General features: G+C 49.3%; 1 protein-coding gene across 2 annotated transcripts in view; it reads left to right on the plus strand.

Annotated features, from left to right (window-relative positions):
• Nucleotides 1–24081, plus strand: part of ANKLE2 (ankyrin repeat and LEM domain containing 2) — a 258310-nt gene that overhangs the window by 75358 nt on the left and 158871 nt on the right. The gene's annotated exons all lie outside the window — the stretch shown is intronic.

Raw genomic sequence — 24081 nt, forward strand, 5'->3', positions numbered from 1 at the left:
CACTGATCTTTTCCCCTGAAGAAAACCAAGTGGTATTTGTTTGAAACGGCTTTTGGGTGGAGTGCTGCCACAGATCTTTTTTCTATGGACTATATGTGACTCTGCATTGCAATAAAACTTTATATTATTTCTCTGACGTCCTAAGTGGATGCTGGGGACTCCGTCAGGACCATGGGGAATAGCGGCTCCGCAGGAGACAGGGCACAAAAGTAAAAGCTTTAGGATCAGGTGGTGTGCACTGGCTCCTCCCCCTATGACCCTCCTCCAAGCCTCAGTTAGGTTTTTGTGCCCGGCCGAGAAGGGTGCAATCTAGGTGGCTCTCCTAAAGAGCTGCTTAGAGTAAAAGTTTTGTTAGGTTTTTTATTTTCAGTGAGTCCTGCTGGCAACAGGCTCACTGCAACGAGGGACTTAGGGGAGAAGAAGTGAACTCACCTGCGTGCAGGATGGATTGGCTTCTTAGGCTACTGGACACTAGCTCCAGAGGGACGATCACAGGTACAGCCTGGATGGGTCACCGGAGCCGCGCCGCCGACCCCCTTGCAGATGCTGAAGAGAGAAGAGGTCCAGAAATCGGCGGCTGAAGACTTCTCAGTCTTCATGAGGTAGCGCACAGCACTGCAGCTGTGCGCCATTGCTCTCAGCACACTTCACACCAACGGTCACTGAGGGTGCAGGGCGCTGGGGGGGGCGCCCTGGGCAGCAATGAAAGTACCTATGCTGGCTAAAAATACATCACATATAGCCTCTGGGGCTATATGGATGTATTTAACCCCTGCCAGGTTGTCAGAAAAACGGGAGAAGAAGCCCGCCGAAAAGGGGGCCGGGCCTATTCTCCTCAGCACACAGCGCCATTTTCCTACACAGCTCCGCTGCTAGGAAGGCTCCCAGGCTCTCCCCTGCACTGCACTACAGAAACAGGGTTAAAACAGAGAGGGGGGGCACTTATTTGGCGATATTATTATATATTAAGATGCTATAAGGGAAAACACTTATATAAGGTTGTCCCTGTATAATTATAGCGTTTTGGTGTGTGCTGGCAAACTCTCCCTCTGTCTCCCCAAAGGGCTAGTGGGGTCCTGTCCTCTATCAGAGCATTCCCTGTGTGTGTGCTGTGTGTCGGTACGTGTGTGTCGACATGTATAAGGACGATGTTGGTGAGGAGGCGGAGCAATTGCCTGTAATGGTGATGTCACTCTCTAGGGAGTCGACACCGGAATGGATGGCTTATTTAGGGAATTACGTGATAATGTCAACACGCTACAAGGTCGGTTGACGACATGAGACGGCCGGCAAACAAATTAGTACCTGTCCAGGCGTCTCAAACACCGTCAGGGGCTTTAAAACGCCCATTTACCTCAGTCGGTCGACACAGACACGGACACTGACTCCAGTGTCGACGGTGAAGAAACAAACGTATTTTCCATTAGGGCCACACGTTACATGTTAAGGGCAATGAAGGAGGTGTTACATATTTCTGATACTACAAGTACCACAAAAAAGGGTATTATGTGGGGTGTGAAAAAACTACCTGTAGTTTTTCCTGAATCAGATAAATTAAATGAAGTGTGTGATGATGCGTGGGTTTCCCCCGATAGAAAATTATTGGCGTTATACCCTTTCCCGCCAGAAGTTAGGGCGCGTTGGGAAACACCCCTTAGGGTGGATAAGGCGCTCACACGCTTATCAAAACAAGTGGCGTTACCGTCTCCAGATACGGCCGCCCTCAAGGAGCCAGCTGATAGGAGGCTGGAAAATATCCTAAAAAGTATATACACACATACTGGTGTTATACTGCGACCAGCGATCGCCTCAGCCTGGATGTGCAGCGCTGGGGTGGCTTGGTCGGATTCCCTGACTGAAAATATTGATACCCTTGACAGGGACAGTATTTTATTGACTATAGAGCATTTAAAGGATGCATTTCTATATATGCGAGATGCACAGAGGGATATTTGCACTCTGGCATCAAGAGTAAGTGCGATGTCCATATCTGCCAGAAGATGTTTATGGACACGACAGTGGTCAGGTGATGCAGATTCCAAACGGCACATGGAAGTATTGCCGTATAAAGGGGAGGAGTTATTTGGGGTCGGTCCATCGGACCTGGTGGCCACGGCAACAGCTGGAAAATCCACCTTTTTTACCCCAAGTCACATCTCAGCAGAAAAAGACACCGTCTTTTCAGCCTCAGTCCTTTCGTCCCCATAAGGGCAAGCGGGCAAAAGGCCAGTCATATCTGCCCAGGGATAGAGGAAAGGGAAGAAGACTGCAGCAGGCAGCCCCTTCCCAGGAACAGAAGCCCTCCACCGCTTCTGCCAAGTCCTCAGCATGACGCTGGGGCCGTACAAGCGGACTCAGGTGCGGTGGGGGGTCGTCTCAAGAGTTTCAGCGCGCAGTGGGCTCACTCGCAAGTGGACCCCTGGATCCTACAAGTAGTATCCCAGGGGTACAGATTGGAAATTCGAGACGTCTCCCCCTCGCAGGTTCCTGAAGTTTGCTTTACCAACGTCTCCCTCCGACAGGGAGGCAGTATTGGAAACAATTCACAAGCTGTATTCCCAGCAGGTGATAATCAAAGTACCCCTCCTACAACAAGGAAAGGGGTATTATTCCACACTATATTGTGGTACTGAAGCCAGACGGCTCGGTGAGACCTATTCTAAATCTGAAATCTTTGAACACTTACATACAAAGGTTCAAATCAAGATGGAGTCACTCAGAGCAGTGATAGCGAACCAGGAAGAAGGGGACTATATGGTGTCCCTGGACATCAAGGATGCTTACCTCCATGTCCAAATTTGCCCTTCTCACCAAGGGTACCTCAGGTTCGTGGTACAGAACTGTCACTATCAGTTTCAGACGCTGCCGTTTGGATTGTCCACGGCACCCCGGGTCTTTACCAAGGTAATGGCCGAAATGATGATCCTTCTTCAAAGAAAAGGCGTCTTAATTATCCCTTACTTGGACGATCTCCTGATAAGGGCAAGGTCCAGAGAACAGTTGGAGGTCGGAGTAGCACTATCTCAAGTAGTTCTACGACAGCACGGGTGGATTCTAAATATTCCAAAATCGCAGCTGTTTCCGACGACACGTCTGCTGTTCCTAGGGATGATTCTGGACACAGTCCAGAAAAAGGTGTTTCTCCCGGAGGAGAAAGCCAGGGAGTTATCCGAGCTAGTCAGAAACCTCCTAAAACCAGGCCAAGTGTCAGTGCATCAATGCACAAGAGTCCTGGGAAAAATGGTGGCTTCTTACGAAGCGATTCCATTCGGCAGATTTCACGCAAGAATTTTTCAGTGGGATCTGCGGGACGAATGGTCCGGATCGCATCTTCAGATGCATCAGCGGATAATCCTGTCTCCAAGGGCAAGGGTGTCTCTTCTGTGGTGGCTGCAGAGTGCTCATCTACTAGAGGGCAGCACATTCGGCATTCAGGACTGGGTTCTGGTGACCACGGATGCCAGCCTGAGAGGCTGGGGAGCAGTCACACAGGGAAGAAATTTCCAAGGAGTGTGGTCAAGTCTGGAGACTTCTCTCCACATAAATATACTGGAGCTAAGGGCAATTTACAATGCTCTGAGCCTAGGAAGACCTCTGCTTCAAAGTCAACCGGTGCTGATCCAGTCGGACAACATCACGGCAGTCGCCCACGTAAACAGACAGGGCGGCACAAGAAGCAGGAGGGCAATGGCAGCAAGGATTCTTCGCTGGGCGAAAAATCATGTGATAACACTGTCAGCGGTGTTCATTCCGGGAGTGGACAACTGGGAAGCAGACTTCCTCAGCAGGAACGACCTCCACCCGGGAGAGTGGGGACTTCATCTGGAAGTCTTCCACATAATTGTGAACCGTTGGGAAAGACCAAAGGTGGACATGATGGCGTCCCGTCTGAACAAAAAACTGGACAGGTATTGCGCCAGGTCAAGAGACCCTCAGGCAATAGCTGGGACGCTCTGGTAACACCGTGGGTGTACCAGTCGGTGTATGTGTTCCCTCCTCTGCCTCTCATACCCAAGGTACTGAGAATTATAAGACGGAGAGGAGTAAGAACTATACTCGTGGCTCCGGATTGGCCAAGAAGGACTTGGTACCCGGAACTTCAAGAGATACTAAGAAGGGACTTGCTTCAGCAAGGATCATGTCTGTTCCAAGACTTACCGCGGCTGCGTTTGACGGCATGGCGGTTGAACGCCGGATCCTAAGGGAAAAAGGCATTACGGAAGAGGTCATCCCTACCCTGGTCAGAGCCAGGAAGGAGGTGACCGCACAACATTATCACCGCATTTGGCGAAAATATGTTGCATGGTGTGAGGCCAGGAAGGCCCCCACGGAGGAATTTCAACTCGGTCGATTCCTGCATTTCCTACAAACAGGAGTGTCTATGGGCCTCAAATTGGGGTCCATTAAGGTTCAAATTTCGGCCCTGTCGATTTTCTTCCAGAAAGAATTGGCTTCAGTTCCTGAAGTCCAGAAGTTTGTCAAGGGAGTACTGCATATACAACCCCCTTTTGTGCCTCCAGTGGCACTGTGGGATCTCAACGTAGTTCTGGGATTCCTCAAATCACATTGGTTTAAACCGCTCAAATCTGTGGATTTGAAATATCTCACATGGAAAGTGACCATGCTGTTGGCCCTGGCCTCGGCCAGGCGAGTGTCAGAATTGGCGGCTTTGTCTCACAAAAGCCCATATCTGATTGTCCATTCGGACAGGGCAGAGCTGCGGACTCGTCCCCAGTTTCTCCCTAAGGTGGTGTCAGCGTTTCACCTGAACCAGCTTATTGTGGTACCTGCGGCTACTAGGGACTTGGAGGACTCCAAGTTGCTAGATGTTGTCAGGGCCCTGAAAATATAGGTTTCCAGGACGGCTGGAGTCAGGAAAACTGACTTGCTGTTATCCTGTATGCACCCAACAAACTGGGTGCTCTTGCTTCTAAGCAGACGATTGCTAGTTGGATGTGTAGTACAATTCAGCTTGCACATTCTGTGGCAGGCCTGCCACAGCCAAAATATGTAAATGCCCATTCCACAAGGAAGGTGGGCTCATCTTGGGCGGCTGCCCGAGGGGTCTCGGCTTTACAACTTTGCCGAGCTGCTACTTGGTCAGGGGCAAACACGTTTGAAAAATTCTACAAATTTGATACCCTGGCTGAGGAGGACCTGGAGTTCTCTCATTCGGTGCTGCAGAGTCATCCGCACTCTCCCGCCCGTTTGGGAGCTTTGGTATAATCCCCATGGTCCTGACGGAGTCCCCAGCATCCACTTAGGACGTCAGAGAAAATAAGAATTTACTTACCGATTAATTCTATTTCTCGTAGTCCGTAGTGGATGCTGGGCGCCCATCCCAAGTGCGGATTGTCTGCAATACTTGTACATAGTTATTGTTACAAAAATCGGGTTATTATTGTTGTGAGCCATCTTTTCAGAGGCTCCGCTGTTATCATGCTGTTAACTGGGTTCAGATCACAGGTTGTACAGTGTGATTGGTGTGGCTGGTATGAGTCTTACCCGGGATTCAAAATCCTTCCTTATTGTGTACGCTCGTCCGGGCACAGTATCCTAACTGAGGCTTGGAGGAGGGTCATAGGGGGAGGAGCCAGTGCACACCACCTGATCCTAAAGCTTTTACTTTTGTGCCCTGTCTCCTGCGGAGCCGCTATTCCCCATGGTCCTGTCGGAGTCCCCAGCATCCACTACGGACTACGAGAAATAGAATTATCGGTAAGTAAATTCTTATTATATTAATTATATTGTGACAGAACCACATAGACTGGGTGCAATCCAACTGGCTCTATTTCCACGTCGGGCAGGTTTCATAGAATATGCAGGTTTTGTAGATCAGATTTACGGGCAGTCTTTAAACAGCAGCGCAACATTCAAACTTCTGGTAATCGCAAGTAGTACAGATTTCTATTTACTCCTAACGTAACACCAGACTCCCAACCTATCACCTAGCTCCTTGCTGGCATCAAGAGCCATGACCTACTAAACATACATTTTTAAAGGTAGCAGACAAGTTGTAGTGATTAGCCCAGTTGTTGCTTACAACAGACTCCACTAAAATCCAGACTGGATTCCGTCAGTTATTGCTGCTGCTCCAATCCTGCAAAAGCCTTCCGTTCCACATTAACCTTGTGTCATCATGCTGTCCCTGTCTCACTATATATGTGTGTGTGTGTGTGTGTGTGTGTGTGTGTGTGTATGGAGAGAGAGATCATTATTCTTTTTCTGGACAATTCTTTTCTCTAACGTCCTAAGTGGATGCTGGGGACCCCGTAAGGACCATGGGGATTAGCGGCTCCGCAGGAGACTGGGCTCAACTAAAGAAAGCTTTAGGACTACCTGGTGTGCACTGGCTCCTCCCACTAAGACCCTCCTCCAGACCTCGGTTAGATTCTAGTGCCCGGCTGAGCTGGATGCACACTAGGGGCTCTCCTGAGCTCCTAGAAAGAAAGTATATTTAGGTTTTCTCTATCGTCCTAGTGGATGCTGGGGTTCCTGAAAGGACCATGGGGAATAGCGGCTCCGCAGGAGACAGGGCACAAAAAGTAAAGCTTTAGGATCAGGTGGTGTGCACTGGCTCCTCCCCCTATGACCCTCCTCCAAGCCAGTTAGATTTTTGTGCCCGGCCGAGAAGGGTGCAATCTAGGTGGCTCTCCTAAAGAGCTGCTTAGGAAAGTTTAGCTTAGGTTTTTTATTTTACAGTGAGTCCTGCTGGCAACAGGATCACTGCAACGAGGGACTTAGGGGAGAAGAAGTGAACTCACCTGCGTGCAGGATGGATTGGCTTCTTGGCTACTGGACATCAGCTCCAGAGGGACGATCACAGGTACAGCCTGGATGGTCACCGGAGCCGCGCCGCCGGCCCCCTTGCAGATGCTGAAGTAAGAAGAGGTCCAGAATCGGCGGCAGAAGACTCCTCAGTCTTCTAAAGGTAGCGCACAGCACTGCAGCTGTGCGCCATTTTCCTCTCAGCACACTTCACACGGCAGTCACTGAGGGTGCAGGGCGCTGGGAGGGGGGCGCCCTGGGAGGCAAATGAATACCTAATTTGGCTAAAAATACCTCACATATAGCCTCCGGAGGCTATATGGAGATATTTAACCCCTGCCAGAATCCGTTAAGAGCGGGAGACGAGGCCGCCGAAAAAGGGGCGGGGCCTATCTCCTCAGCACACAGCGCCATTTTCCCTCACAGAAAGGCTGGAGGGAAGGCTCCCAGGCTCTCCCCTGCACTGCACTACAGAAACAGGGTTAAAACAGAGAGGGGGGGCACTAATTTGGCGATATGCTTATATATATATAAGATGCTATAAGGGAAAACACTTATATAAGGTTGTCCCTATATAATTATAGCGTTTTGGTGTGTGCTGGCAAACTCTCCCTCTGTCTCTCCAAAGGGCTAGTGGGTCCTGTCCTCTATCAGAGCATTCCCTGTGTGTGTGCTGTGTGTCGGTACGTGTGTGTCGACAGGTAGGAGGACGATGTTGGTGAGGAGGCGGAGCAATTGCCTGTAATGGTGATGTCACTCTCTAGGGAGTCGACACCGGAATGGATGGCTTATTTAGGAAATTACGTGATAATGTCAACACGCTGCAAGGTCGGTTGACGACATGAGACGGCCGACAAACAATTAGTACGGTCCAGACGTCTCAAAAACACCGTCAAGGGTTTTAAAACGCCCGTTTACTTTAGTCGGTCGACACAGACAGGGACACTGAATCCAGTGTCGACGGTGAATAAACAAACGTATTCCTTATTAGGGCCACACGTTAAAGGCAATGAAGGAGGTGTTACGTATTTCTGATACTACAAGTACCACAAAAGAGGGTATTATGTGGGATGTGAAAAAACTACCATAGTTTTTCCTGAATCAGATAAATTAAATAAAGTGTGTGATGATGCGTGGGTTCCCCCCGATAGAAAATTATGGGCGGTATACCCTTTCCCGCCAGAAGTTAGGGCGCGTTGGGAAACACCCTTTAAGGTGGATAAGGCGCTCACACGCTTATCAAAACAAGTGGCGGTACCGTCTATAGATAGGGCCGTCCTCAAGGACCAGCTGACAAGGCTGGAAAATATAATAAAAAGTATATACACACATACTGGTGTTATACTGCGGCCAGCGATCGCCTCAGCCTGGATGTGCAGAGCTAGGGTGGCTTGGTCGGATTCACTGACTAAAAATATTGATACCCTTGACAGGGACAGTATTTTATTGACTATAGAGCATTTCTATATATGCGAGATGCACAGAGGGATATTTGCACTCTGGCATCATGAATAAACGCGATGTCCATAACTGCCAGAAGATGTTATGGACACGACAGTGGTCAGGTGATGCAGATTCCAAACGGCACAGTATGGCCGTATACAGGAAGAGGACTTGTTTGGGGTCGGTCCATCGGACCTGGTGGTCACGGCAACTGCTGGAAAATCCACCGTTTTTTACCCTAAGTCACATCTCTGCAGAAAAAGACACCGTCTTTTCAGCCTCAGTCCTCTCGTCCCTATAAGATCATATCTGCCCAGGGATAGAGGAAAGGGAAGAAGACTGCAGCAGGCAGCCCATTCCCAGGAACAGAAGCGTTCCACCGCGTCTGACAAGTTCTCAGCATGGCGCTGAGACCGTACAGGACCCCTGGATCCTACAAGTAGTATCCCGGGGGTACAGATGGGAATGTCGAGACGTTTCCCCTTCGCAGGCTCCTGAAGTCTGCTTTACCAAGTCTCCCTCCGACAAGGAGGTAGTATGGGAAAAAATTCACAAGCTGTATTCCCAGCAGGTGATAATTAAATTACCCCTCCTACTACAGAAAAGGGGTATTATTCCACACTATATTGTGGTACTGAAGCCAGAAGGCTAGGTGAGACTTATTCTAAAAATTTTTTTTTGAACACTTACAAAGGTTCAAATTAAGATGAAGTCACTCAGAGCAGTGATAACGAACCAGGAATAAGGGGACTATATAGTGTCCCGGGACATCAGGGATGCTTACCTCTATGTCCCAAAATTTGCCCTTCTCACTAAGGGTACCTCAGGTTCGTGGTGCAGAACTGTCACTATCAGTTTCAGACGCTGCCGTTTGGATTGTCCACGGCACCCTGGGGTCTTTACCAAGGTAATGGCCGAATTGATGATTCTTCTTCGAAGAAAAGGCGTCTTAATTATCCCTTACTTGGACGATCTCCTGATAGGGGCATAGTCCAGGGAACAGTTGGAGGTCGGAGTAGCACTATCTCGGATACTGCTACAATCAGCACGGGTGGATTCTAAATATTCCAAAATCGCAGCTGATCCCGACGACACGTCTGCTGTGCCTAGGGATGATTCTGGACACAGTCCAGAAAAAGGTGTTTCTCCCGGAAGAGAAAGCCAGGGAGTTATCCGAGCAAGTCAGGAACCTCCTAAAAACAGTGCATCATTGCACAAGGGTCCTGGTAAAAATGGTGGCTTCCTACGAAGCAATTCCATTCGGCAGATTTCACGTAAGAACTTTTCAGTGGGATCTGCTGGACAAATGGTCCGGATCGCATCTTCAGATGCATCAGCGGATAACCCAATATCCAAGGACAAGGGTGTCTCTCCTGTGGTGGTTATAGAGTGCTCATCTTCTAGAGGGCAGCAGATTCGGCATTCAGGATTGGATGCTGGTAACCACGGAGCCCAGCCTGAGAGGCTGGGGAGCAGTCACACAAGGAAAAAAATTCCAGGGAGTGTGATCAAGTATGGAGACTTTTCTCCACATAAATATACTGGAGCTAAGGGTAAATTTATAATGCTCTAAGCTTAGCAAGACCTCTGCTTCAAGGTCAGCCGGTATTGATCCAGTGGGAAAAACATCACGGCAGTCGCCCACGTAAACAGACAGGGCGACACAAGAAGCAGGAGGGCAATGGCAGAAACTGCAAGGACTTTTCGCTGGGCGGAAAATCATGTGATAACACTGTCAGCAGTTTTTCATCCCGGGAATGGAAACTGGGAAGCAGACTTCCTCAGCACGACCTCCACCCGGGAGAGTGGAAACTTCATTGAGAAGTTTTTTCCACATGATTGTAGACCGTTGGGAAATACCAAAGGTGGACATGATGGCGTCCCGTCTGAACAAAAAACGGGACAGGTATTGCGCCAGGTCAAGAGACCCTCAGGCAATAGATGTGGACGTTCTGGTAACACCGTGGGTGTACCAGTCGGTGTATGTGTTCCCTCCTCTGCTTCTCATACCTAAGGTGCTGAGAATTATAAGACGTAGAGGAGTAAGAACTATACTCATGGCTCCGGATTGGCCAAGAAGGACTTGGTACCCGGAACTTCAAGAGATGCTTACAGAGGTCTTATGGCCTCTGCCGCTAAGAAGGGACTTGCTTCAGCAAGTACCATGTCTGTTCCAAGACTTACCGCAGCTGCGTTTGTCGGCATGGCGATGGAAAGCCGGATCCTAAGGGAAAAAAGGCATTCCGGAAGAGGTCATTCCTACCCTGGTCAAAGCCAGAAAGGAGGTGACCGCACAACATTATCACCACGTGTGGCGAAAATATGTTGCGTGGTGTGAGGCCAGGAAGGCCCACAAAGAAATTTCAACTCGGTCGTTTCCTGCATTTCCTGAAAACAGGAGTGTCTATGGGCCTCAAATTGGGGTCCATTAAGGTTCAAATTCGGCCCTGTAAATTTTCTTCCAGAAAGAATTGGCTTCAGTTCCTGAAGTCCAGAAGTTTGTCAAGGGAGTATTGCATATACAAACCCCTTTTTTTTGTGCCTCCAGTGGCACTGTGGGATCTCAACGTAGTTCTGGGATTCCTCAAATCACATTGGTTTAAAACCAGTCAAATATGTGGATTTGAAGCATCTCACATAAAAAGTGACCATGCTCTTGGCCCTGGCCTGGACCAGGCGAGTGTCAAATTGGTGGTTTTTTCTCAAAAAAGCCCATATCTGTTTGTCCATTCGGACAGGGCAGAGCTGCGGACTCGTCCCCAGTTCTCTCCCTAAGGTGGTGTCAGTGTTTCACCTGAACCAGCTTATTGTGGTGCCTTGCACCTACTAGGGACTTGGAGGACTCCAAGTTGCTAGGAGTTGTCAGGGCCCTGAAAATATATGTTCCAGGACAGCTGGAGTCAGAAAATCTGACTCGCTGTTTATACTGTATGCACCCAACAAGTTGGGTGCGCCTGCTTCTAAGCAGGCGATTGCTCGTTGGATTTGTAACACAATTCAACTTGCACATTCTGAGGCAGGCCTGCCACAGTCTAAATCGGTTAAGGCCCATTCCACAAGGAAGGTGGGCTCATCTTGGGCGGCTGCCCGAGAGGTCTCGGCATTACAACTCTGCCGAGCAGCTACGTGGTCAGGGGAGAACACGTTTGTAAAATTCTACAAATTTGATATCCTGGCAAAAGAGGACCTGGAGTTCTCTCATTCGGTGCTGCAGAGTCATCCGCACTCTCCCGCCCGTTTGGGAGCTTTGGTATAATCCCCATGGTCCTTTCAGGAACCCCAGCATCCACTAGGACGATAGAGAAAATAAGAATTTACTTACCGATAATTCTATTTCTCGGAGTCCGTAGTGGATGCTGGGCGCCCATCCCAAGTGCGGATTATCTGCAATACTTGTACATAGTTACAAAAATCGGGTTATTATTGTTGTGAGCCATCTTTTCGGAGGCTCCGCTGTTATCATACTGTTAACTGGGTTTAGATCACAAGTTGTACGGTGTGATTGGTGTGGCTGGTATGAGTCTTACCCGGGATTCAAAATTCCTCCCTTATTGTGTACGCTCGTCCGGGCACAGTACCTAACTGGCTTGGAGGAGGGTCATAGGGGGAGGAGCCAGTGCACACCACCTGATCCTAAAGCTTTACTTTTTGTGCCCTGTCTCCTGCGGAGCCGCTATTCCCCATGGTCCTTTCAGGAACCCCAGCATCCACTACGGACTCCGAGAAATAGAATTATCGGTAAGTAAATTCTTATTTTTTATTTCTCTGACGTCCTAGTGGATGCTGGGAACTCCGTAAGGACCATGGGGAATAGCGGCTCCGCAGGAGACTGGGCACAAAAGTAAAAGCTTTATGACTAGCTGGTGTGCACTGGCTCCTCCCCCTATGACCCTCCTCCAAGCCTCAGTTAGATTTTTGTGCCCGGCCGAGAAGGGTGCATGCTAGGTAGCTCTCCTGAGCTGCTTAGAGTAAAAGTTTAAATAGGTTTTTTATTTTCAGTGAGACCTGCTGGCAACAGGCTCACTGCATCGTGGGACTAAGGGGAGAAGAAGCGAACTCACCTGCATGCAGAGTGGATTGGGCTTCTTGGCTACTGGACATTAGCTCCAGAGGGACGATCACAGGCTCAGCTTGGATGGGTCCCGGAGCCGCGCCGCCGGCCCCCTTACAGAGCCAGAAGAGCGAAGAGGTCCGGAAAAATCGGCGGCAGAAGACGTTCCTGTCTTCAATAAGGTAGCGCACAGCACTGCAGCTGTGCGCCATTGCTCTCAGCACACTTCACACTCCGGTCACTGAGGGTGCAGGGCGCTGGGGGGGAGCGCCCTGAGACGCAATAAAACACGTTTTAAACCTTATATGGCTAAAGAAATGCATCACATATAGCTCCTGGGCTATATGGATGCATTTAACCCCTGCCAGTTTTCCTAAAAAAAAAAAAAGCGGGAGAAAAGGCCGCCGAAAAGGGGGCGGAGCCTATCTCCTCAGCACACAAGCGCCATTTTCCCTCACAGCTCCGCTGGAAGGACGGCTCCCTGACTCTCCCCTGCAGTCCTGCTACAGAATCAGGGTAAAACAAGAGAGGGGGCACTAATTGGCAGATAATTCAAATACAGCAGCTATAGAAGGGAGAAACACTTATATAAGGTTATCCCTGTATATATATAGCGCTCTGGTGTGTGCTGGCAAACTCTCCCTCTGTCTCCCCAAAGGGCTCGTGGGGTCCTGTCCTCTATCAGAGCATTCCCTGTGTGTGTGCTGTGTGTCGGTACGATTGTGTCGACATGTATGAGGAGGAAAATGATGTGGAGGCGGAGCAATTGCCTGTAATAGTGATGTCACCCCCTAGGGAGTCGACACCTGACTGGATGGTCGTATGGAAGGAATTACGTGACAGTGTCAGCACTTTGCAAAAAACTGTTGACGACATGAGACAGCCGGCAAATCAGTTAGTGCCTGTCCAGGCGTCTCAAACACCGTCAGGGGCTCTAAAGCGCCCGTTACCTCAGATGGTCGACACAGACCCAAACACGGATACTGACTCCAGCGTCGACGGTGACGAGACAAACGTAATGTCCAGTAGGGCCACACGTTACATGATCACGGCAATGAAGGAGGCTTTGAACATTTCTGATACTACAAGTACCACAAAAAGGGGTATTATGTGGGGTGTGAAAAAACTACCCATAGTTTTTCCTGAATCAGATGAATTAAATGAGGTGTGTGACAAAGCGTGGGTTTCCCCCGATAAAAAACTGCTGATTTCTAATAAATTATTGGCATTATACCCTTTCCCGCCAGAGGTTAGGGCGCGTTGGGAAACACCCCCTAGGGTAGATAAGGCGCTCACACGCTTATCAAAACAAGTGGCGTTGCCGTCTCCTGATACGGCCGCCCTCAAGGAACCAGCTGATAGAAAGCTGGAAAATATCCTAAAGGGTATATACACACATACTGGTGTTATACTACGATCAGCAATCGCCTCAGCCTGGATGTGCAGCGCTGGAGTGGCTTGGTCGGATTCCCTGACTGAAAATATTGATACCCTGGATAGGGACAGTATATTATTGACTATAGAGCATTTAAAGGATGCATTACTATATATGCGAGATGCACAGAGGGATATTTGCACCCTGACATCAAGAGTAAGTGCGCTGTCCATTTCTGCCAGAAGAAGTTTATGGACACGACAGTGGTCAGGTGATGCGGATTCCAAACGGCATATGGAAGTTTTGCCGTATAAAGGGGAGGAGTTATTTGGGGTCGGTCTATCGGACCTGGTGGCCACGGCGACGGCTGGGAAATCCACCTTTTTACCCCAGGTCACCTCTCAGCAGAAAAAGACACCGTCTTTTCAAACTCAGTCCTTTCGTCCCCATAAGGGCAAGCGGGCAAAAGGCCACTCATATCTGCCCCGGGGCAGAGGAAGGGGAAAAAGACTGCAGCAGGCAGCCTCTTCCCAGGATCAGAAGCCCTCCCCCGCTTCTGCCAAGTCTTCAGCATGACGCTGGGGCTTTACAAGCGGACTCAGGCACGGTGGGGGCCCGTCTCAAAAATTTCAACGCGCAGTGGGCTCACTCGCAAGTGGACCCCTGGATCCTGCAGGTAGTATCACAGGGGTACAAATTGGAATTCAAGACGTCTCCCCTTCGCCGGTTCCTGAAGTCTGCTCTACCAACGTCTCCCTCCGACAGGGAGGCAGTACTGGAAGCTATTCACAAGCTGTATTCCCAGCAGGTGATAATCAAGGTACCCCTCCTACAACAGGGAAAGGGGTATTACTCCACGCTGTTTGTGGTACCGAAGCCGGACGGCTCGGTGAGACCGATTTTAAATCTGAAATCATTGAACACTTACATAAAAAGGTTCAAATTCAAGATGGAGTCACTCAGAGCAGTGATAGCGAACCTGGAAGAAGGGGACTATATGGTGTCTCTGGACATCAAAGATGCTTATCTCCATGTCCCAATCTACCCTTCTCACCAAGGGTACCTCAGGTTTGTGGTACAAAACTGTCATTATCAGTTTCAGACGCTGCTGTTTGGATTGTCCACGGCACCACGAGTCTTTACCAAGGTAATGGCCGAAATGATGATTCTTCTTCGAAGAAAAGGCGTCTTAATTATCCCTTACTTGGACGATCTCCTGATAAGGGCAAGGTCCAGGGAACAGTTAGAGGTCGGAGTAGCACTATCTCAGGTAGTGCTACGTCAGCACGGGTGGATTCTAAATATTCCAAAATCGCAGCTGATTCCAACAACACGTCTACTGTTCCTAGGGATGATTCTGGACACAGTCCAGAAAAAGGTGTTTCTCCCGGAGGAGAAGGCCAGGGAGTTATCCGAGCTAGTCAGGAACCTCCTGAAACCAGGACAAGTGTCAGTGCATCAATGCACAAGGGTCCTGGGAAAGATGGTGGCTTCTTACGAAGCGATTCCATTCGGAAGATTCCATGCAAGAACTTTTCAGTGGGATCTGCGGGACAAATGGTCCGGATCGCATCTTCAGATGCATCAGCGGATAACCCTATCTCCAAGGACAAGGGTGTCTCTCCTGTGGTGGTTGCAGAGTGCTCATCTTCTAGAGGGCCGCAGATTCGGCATTCAAGCAAGGCCTCTGCTTCAGGGTCAGTCGGTATTGATCCAATCGGACAACATCACGGCAGTCGCCCACGTAAACAGACAGGGCGGCACAAGAAGCAGGAGGGCAATGGCAGAAGCTGCAAGAATTCTTCGCTGGGCGGAAAATTATGTGACAGCACTGTCAGCGGTGTTCATTCCGGGAGTGGACAACTGGGAAGCAGACTTCCTCAGCAGACACGACCTCCACCCGGGGGAGTGGGGACTTCACCCAGAAGTCTTCCACGTGATTGTAAACCGTTGGGAAAAACCAAAGGTGGAGATGATAACGTCTCGTCTCAACAAGAAACTAGACAGATATTGCGCCAGGTCAAGGGACCCTCAGGCGATAGCGGTGGACGCTCTGGTAACACCGTGGGTGTACCAGTCAGTGTATGTGTTCCCTCCTCTGCCTCTCATACCCAAAGTATTGAGAATCATAAGAAGGCGAGGAGTAAGAACTATACTCGTGGCTCCGGATTGGCCAAGGAGGACTTGGTACCCGGAACTTCAAGAGATGCTCACGGAGGACCCGTGGCCTCTACCTCTAAGAAAGGACCTGCTCCAGCAGGGACCTTGTCTGTTCCAAGACTTACCGCGGCTGCGTTTGACGGCATGGAGGTTGAACGCCGGATCCTGAAGGAAAAAGGCATTCCAGATTAAGTCATCCCTACCCTGATCAAGGCCAGGAAGGATGTAACCGCGAAACATTATCACCGCATTTGGCGAAAATATGTTGCGTGGTGTGAGGCCAAGAAGGCCCCTACAGAGGAATTTCAACTGGGTCGTTTCCTGCATTTCCTGCGAACAGGACTATCTATGGGCCTAAAATTAGGGTCCATTAAGGTTCAAATTTCGGCCCTGTCAATATTCTTCCAAAAAGAACTGGCTTCAGTGCCTGAAGTTCAGACGTTTGTCAAAGGGGTACTGCATATACAGCCTCCTTTTGTGCCTCCAGTGGCACCTTGGGATCTCAATGTAGTGTTGAGTCTCCTAAAGTCACATTGGTTTGAACCACTCACCACTGTGGAATTAAAATATCTCACATGGAAAGTGGTCATGCTGTTGGCCCTGGCTTCAGCCAGGCGTGTCTCAGAATTGGCGGCTTTATCATATAAAAGCCCTTACCTAATTTTTCATTCAGACAGGGCAGAACTGAGGACTCGCCCTCAATTTCTCCCTAAGGTGGTTTCAGCGTTTCACATGAACCAGCCTATTGTGGTGCCTGCGGCTACTAGGGACTTGGAGGACTCCAAGTTGCTGGACGTAGTCAGGGCCCTGAAAATATATGTTTCCAGGACGGCTGGAGTCAGAGAATCTGACTCGCTGTTTATCCTGTATGCACCCAACAAGCTGGGTGCTCCTGCTACTAAGCAGACGATTGCTCGTTGGATTTGTAGTACGATTCAGCTTGCACATTCTGTGGCAGGCCTGCCACAGCCAAAATCTGTAAAAGCCCATTCCACAAGGAAGGTGGGCTCATCTTGGGCGGCTGCCCGAGGGGTCTCGGCTTTACAACTTTGCCGAGCAGCTACTTGGTCAGGGGCAAACACGTTTGCTAAATTTTACAAATTCGATACCCTGGCTGAGGAGGACCTGGAGTTCTCTCATTCGGTGCTGCAGAGTCATCCGCACTCTCCCGCCCGTTCGGGAGCTTTGGTATAATCCCCATGGTCCTTACGGAGTTCCCAGCATCCACTAGGACGTCAGAGAAAATAAGAATTTACTTACCGATAATTCTATTTCTCATAGTCCGTAGTGGATGCTGGGCGCCCATCCCAAGTGCGGATTGTCTGCAATACTTGTATATAGTTATTGTTACAAAAATCGGGTTGTTTATTGTTGTGAGCCATCTTTTCAGAGGCTCCTACGTTTATCATACTGTTAACTGGGTTCAGATCACAAGTTGTACGGTGTGATTGGTGTGGCTGGTATGAGTCTTACCCGGGATTCAAGATCCTTCCTTATTATGTACGCTCGTCCGGGCACAGTATCCTAACTGAGGCTTGGAGGAGGGTCATAGGGGGAGGAGCCAGTGCACACGAGCTAGTCATAAAGCTTTTACTTTTGTGCCCAGTCTCCTGCGGAGCCGCCATACCCCATGGTCCTTACGGAGTTCCCAGCATCCACTACGGACTATGAGAAATAGAATTATCGGTAAGTAAATTCTTATTTTTACAGTGAGATCTGCTGGCAACAGACTCACTGCAGCGAGGGACTAAGGGGAGAAGAAGCGAACCTACCTAACAGGTGGTAGTTTGGGCTTCTTAGGCTACTGGACACCATTAGCTCCAGAGGGATCGACCGCAGGACCCGACCTTGGTGTTCGTTCCCGGAGCCGCGCCGCCGTCCCCCTTACAGAGCCAGAAGCATGAAGAGTCCGGAAAATCGGCGGCAGAAGACTTCGGTCTTCACCAAGGTAGCGCACAGCACTGCAGCTGTGCGCCATTGCTCCTCATGTACACCTCACACTCCGGTCACTGATGGGTGCAGGGCGCTGGGGGGGGCGCCCTGAGGGCAATATATGACACCTTGGCTGGCAAATCTACATCATATATAGTCCTAGAGGCTATATAGATGGAAAATTACCCCTGCCAGTATTCCAGAAAAAGCGGGAGAAAGTCAGTTGAAAAAGGGGCGGGGCTTCTCCCTCAGCACACTGGCGCCATTTTTTCTTCACAGTGCAGCTGGAAGACAGCTCCCCAGACTCTCCCCTGTAGTTTTCAGGCTCAAAGGGTTAAAAAGAGAGGGGGGGGGGGGGCACTAAATTTAGGCGCAATATGTGTATACAAGCAGCTATTTGGGGGAAAATCACTCAGTTATAGTGTTAATCCCTGCATTATATAGCGCTCTGGTGTGTGCTGGCATACTCTCTCTCGGTCTCCCCAAAGGACTTTGTGGGGTCCTGTCCTCAGTCGGAGCATTCCCTGTGTGTGTGCGGTGTGTCGGTACGGCTGTGTCGACATGTTGGATGAGGAAGGTTACGTGGAGGCGGAGCAGAGGCCGATAAATGGGATGTCGCCCCCTGTGGGGCCGACACCAGAGTGGATGGATAGGTGGAAGGTATTAACCGACAGTGTCAACTCCTTACATAAAAGGCTGGATGACGTAACAGCTGTGGGACAGCCGGCTTCTCAGCCCGCGCCTGCCCAGGCGTCTCAAAGGCCATCAGGGGCTCAAACAACGCCCGTTACCTCAGATGGCAGACACAGATGTCGACACGGAGTCTGACTCCAGTGTCGACGAGGTTGAGACATATACACAATCCACTAGGAACATCCGTTACATGATCTCGGCAATGAAAAATGTGTTACGCATTTTCTGACATGAACCCAAGTACCACATAAAAGGGGTTTTATTTTTGGGGAGAAAAAGCAGCCAGTGTTTTGTTCCCCCATCAGATGAATGAATGAAGTGTGTAAAGAAGCGTGGTTTCCCCCGATAAGAAACTGGTAATTTCTAAAAAGTTACTGATGGCGTACCCTTTCCCAACAGAGGATAGGTCACGTTGGGAGATATCCCTTAGGGTGGATAAGGCGCTCACACGTTTGTCAAAATGTGGCACTGCCGTCTTAGGATACGGCCACCTTGAAGGAACCTGCTGATAAAAAGCAGGAGGCGATCCTGAAGTCTGTATTTACACACTCAGGTTATATACTGAAACCTGCAATTGCCTCAGCATAAATAGTGCTGCTGCAGCGTGGTCTGATACCCTGTCAGATAATATTAATACTAAGACAGGGATAATATTTTGCTAACATTGAGCATATTTAAGACGTTGTCTTATATATAAAGGATGCACAGAGGGATATTTGCCGGCTGGCATCCAGAATTAATGCAATGTCCATTCTGCCAGGAGGGTATTAGAAACCCGGCAGTGGACAGGTGATGCTGCCTTTAAAAGGCACATGGAGATTCTGCCTTATAAGGGTGAGGAATTGTTTGGGGATGGTCTCTGGGACCTCGTATCCACAGCAACAGCTGGGAAGAAAAATTTTTACCTCAGGTTTCCTCACAAAAGCCTAAGAAAGCACCGTATTTTCAGGTACAGTCCTTTCGGCTTCAGAAAAGCAAGCGGGTCAAAGGCGCTTCCTTTCTGCACAGAGACAAGGGAAGAAGGAAAAAGCTGCACCAGTCAGCCAGTTCCCAGGATCAAATATCTTCCCTCGCTTCCTCTGAGTCCACCGCATGACGCTGGGGCTCCACAGGTGGAGACAGGTGCGGTGGGGGCGCGTCTCTGGAACTGCAGGGTCCAGTGGGCTTGCCCACAGGTGGATCCCTAGGTTCTGCAAGTAGTATCACAGGGATACAGGCTGGAGTTCGAGACGACTCCCCCTCGCCGTTGCCTCACATCAGCCTTGCCTGCTGCCCTCGGAGAAAGGTAGTACTGGCGGCAATTCACAAGCTGTACTTCCAGCAGGTGAAATCAAGGTACCCCTCCTTCAACAAGGCCGGGGTTACTATTCCAAAATGATTGTGGTACCGAAACCAGACTGTTCGGTGAGACCCATTCTAAAATTGAAATCCTTGAACACTTATATACGAAGGCTCAAGTTCAAAATGGAATCGCTCAGGGCGATTATTGCAAGCCTGGAAAATTTCAGGGTATCACTGGACATCAAGGACTTACCTGCATGTCCCTATTTACCCTCTTCACCAGGTGTACCTCAAAATTGTGGTACAGGATTGTCATTACCAATTCCAGACGTTGCCGTTGGTCTGTCCCCGGCACCGAGGGTATTTACCAAGGTAATGGCCGAAGTACTTATCCCGTACTAGGACGATCTCCTTATAAAGGCGAGGTCCAGGGAGCAGTTGTTCGTCGGAGTAGCACTATCTTGGGAAGTGCTACAACAGCACGGCTGGATTCTGAATATTCCAAAGTCGCAGCTGGTTCCTACGACGCGTCTACTGTTCCTGGCTATGGTTCTGGACACAGAACAGGATAAAAGGTTTCTCCCGGAGGAGAAGTCCAAGGAGTTGGCGTCTCTAGACGAAGACCTCCTAATACAAATACAGGTATCGGTGCATCAATGCACGCGAGCCTTGGGAAAGATGGTAGCTTCTTACGAAGAATTTCCATTCACCAAGTCCCATGCAAGGATCTTCCAGTGGGATCTGTTAGACAAGTGGTCCGGGTCGCATCCTCATATGCATCGGCGGATAACCCTGTCTCCAAGGGCCAGGGTGTCGCTGTGGTTGTGACTGCAGAGTGCTCATCTTCTAGGGGGCCGCAGATTCGGCATACAGGACTGGGTCCTGGTGACCACGGATGCCAGCCTTCAAGGCTGGGGGGCAGTCACACAGGGAAGAAACTTCCAAGGCCTATCAGGAGTCAGGAGACTTCCCTACACATAAATGTTCTGGAACTATGGGCCATTTACAATGCCCTAAGTCAGGCTAGACCCCTGCTTCAACACCGGCCGGTGCTGATCCAGTCAGACAACATCACGGCGGTCGCTCATGTAAACCGACAGGGCGGCACAAGAAGCAGGATGGCGATGGCAGAAGCCACAAGGATTCTCCGATGGGCGGAAAATCATGTGTTAGCACTGTCAGCAGAGTTCATTCCCGGAGTGGACAACTGAGAAGCAGACTTTCTCAGCAGACACGACCTCCACCCGGGAGAGTGGGGACTTCATCCAGAAGTCTTCCAAATGATTGTACACCGTGGGGAAAGGCCACAGGTGGACAGGATGGCTTCCCGCCTCAACAAAAAGCTACAAAGATATTGTGCCAGGTCAAAGGACCCTCAGGCGATAGCTGTGGACGCTCTGGTAACACCGTGGGTGTACCAGTCGGTGTATATGTTCCCTTCTCTGCCTCTCATACCCAGGGTAATGAGAATAATAAGAAGGAGAGGAGTAAGAACTATACTCATTGTTTCGGGTGGCCAAGAAGAGCTTGGTACCCAGAACTCCAAGAAATGATCTCAGAGGACCCATGGCCTCTGCCGCTCAGACAGGACCTGCTGCAGCAGGGGCCCTGTCTGTTCCAAGACTTACCGCGGCTGCGTTTGACGGCAGGGCGGTTGAACGCCGGATCCTGAAGGAAAAGGGCATTCCGGAGTTATCCCTACGCTATTTAAAGCTAGGAAAGAAGTGAACGCAAACCATTATCACTGCATATGGCGGAAATATGTTGCGTGCTGTGAGGCCAGTAAGGCCCCAAAGGAGGAATTTCAGCTAGGTCGAATTCTGCACTTCCTACAAGTCAGAGGTGACTATGGGCCTAAAATTGGTGTCCATTAAGGTCCAGATTTCGGCTCTATCGATTTTCTTCCAAAATAGAACTGGCTTCACTACCTGAAGTTCAGACTTTTGTTAAGGGAGTGCTGCATAGTCAGCCCCCGTTTGTGCCTCAAGTGGCACCGTGGGATCTCAACGTAGTGTTGGATTTCCTGAAGTCGCATTGAGTTGAGCCACTTAAATCCGTGGAGCTACAATACCTCACGTGGAAAGTGGTCATGCTGTGGGCCTTGGCGTCGGCCAGGCGTGTATCAGAATTGGCGGCTTTGTCAAAAGCCCTTATCTGTATTTTATATGGATAAGGCGGAATTGAGGACTCATTCCCAATTCCTTCCTAAGGTGGTAGCAGTTTTTCATGTGAACCAACCTATTGTGGTGCCTGCGGCTACTTGGGACTTGGAGGATTCCAAGTTTCTGGACGTAGTCAGGGCCCTGAAAAGTATATGTTTCCAGGACGGCTGGAGTCAGGAAAACTGACTCGCTATTTATCCTGTTTGCACCCAACAAGCTGGGTGCTCCTGCTTCTAAGCAGACTATTGCTCGCTGGATCTGTAGCACGATTCAACTTGCACATTCTGCGGCTGGACTGCCGCACCCTAAATCTGTAAAAGCCCATTCCACGAGGAAAGTGGGCTCTTCTTGGGCGGCTGCCCGAGGGGTCTCGGCTTTACAACTTTGCCGAGCTGCTACTTGGTCAGGGGCAAACACATTTGCAAAATTCTACAAATTTGATACCCTGGCTGAGGAGGACCTTGAGTTCTCTCATTCGGTGCTGCAGAGTCATCCGCACTCTCCCGCCCGTTTGGGAGCTTTGGTATAATCCCCATGGTCCTTACGGAGTCCCCAGCATCCACTTAGGACGTTAGAGAAAATAAGATTTTACTCACCGGTAAATCTATTTCTCGTAGTCCGTAGTGGATGCTGGGCGCCCATCCCAAGTGCGGATTGTCTGCAATACTTGTATATAGTTATTGCCTAACTAAAGGGTTATTGTTGAGCCATCTGTTGAGAGGCTCAGTTGTTATCATACTGTTTAACTGGGTATAGTATCACGAGTTATACGGTGTGATTGGTGTGGCTGGTATGAGTCTTACCCGGGATTCAAAATCCTTCCTTATTGTGTCAGCTCTTCCGGGCACAGTATCCTAACTGAGGTCTGGAGGAGGGTCGTAGTGGGAGGAGCCAGTGCACACCAGGTAGTCCTAAAGCTTTCTTTAGTTGTGCCCAGTCTCCTGCGGAGCCGCTAATCCCCATGGTCCTTACGGAGTCCCCAGCATCCACTACGGACTACGAGAAATAGATTTACCGGTGAGTAAAATCTTATTATTTGCATTATATAAAGTTAAAATTAGATTGGGTTCCATTATTGTGATAGTAGTTATTTAGCCACCTCTGTAGGGTGACTCTGACAATGGGCTGTGTCCCATTCTATGTAAAAATGAAAGCTTCAGGTGATTAATTAAAAAGCATACAGAAACCGACACCAAAATATTGAATTAACAGTTACTGCCTTGTACTAAAGTTTCAGGGGATAGTTAGTGTAAGATCCACTAGGTGTCTGTTTTCTGATCATTTCTCCCCAATACCCTTCCCCAAATTAGTTGAAATGCGTCCCCTCCCGGGCTCGCTACACTACACTTCAGGCTCTAGAGGTACAGTAATAGTTTGTGACACGAATATTAAATGCAGCAAAAGCTGTAAAAATGTGGAAAAACCCCTACAGAAACACGTGTTGACCTTCTGTTTATCAACTAGCTCCCTTCCTGATCCACTGACATGAACCTCCATATAGCCATACAGAGCACTCAAATTGCTATTGTCTCCCTATGCCACGTGGCATTATCATGACTGATTGCCAGTCACTATAGGATTTCATAGATGACCACAACACGAATGCTAGATAACGTTCGTATCGTGCAGTGTGGAGGCAACAGTGATGTACGATGCGTGGCCCCTCACTCGTTCGTCGCTGGTGCCCCGTTGGCTGTGCATGCAGGGCAATATGGACGATCTCGTCCATATTTGCCTGCACTTCTGTGGAGTCGGGTGATGGGGGGAGTGAAGAAACGTCACTGCCCCCCCGCCGCCGGGTCGGCCGTATCTGCCATCGGGCAGCTCGGCGGCGGATCGTTAAATGTGTAGGGCCTTTTAGGCTTAATTACAGCGAAGACGCATACTGTAAATGCTGCAGGGTTGGGGGGAAAAAAGTTGTGTTTTTAAAAAAAAAACACTTTTTTTGTTGTTGAAACCAATGTTTGTTTACTTTTTTCTTTTTGCATTAACGTTTTAATGAAAGGAAAATGTAATCCTGTTAGCAATGTTTCACAGTATTATATGTATTAGAAACCTATATCAACCATGTTTTAATGCTTTCTAAAATGAACAATCCAAAGTTATTAGGCTTTGATATGATTTATTTGAAATCTTTCAGTAAAACCAATTTTAGACTAAATATAATTAAAAACGTGCAAAAGTACTTTTCGGAGAAACACACAAACACACAAAAA

The sequence above is a fragment of the Pseudophryne corroboree genome, chromosome 1 (genome assembly GCF_028390025.1).
Source record: "Pseudophryne corroboree isolate aPseCor3 chromosome 1, aPseCor3.hap2, whole genome shotgun sequence".
Taxonomy (NCBI): Eukaryota; Metazoa; Chordata; class Amphibia; order Anura; family Myobatrachidae; genus Pseudophryne; species Pseudophryne corroboree.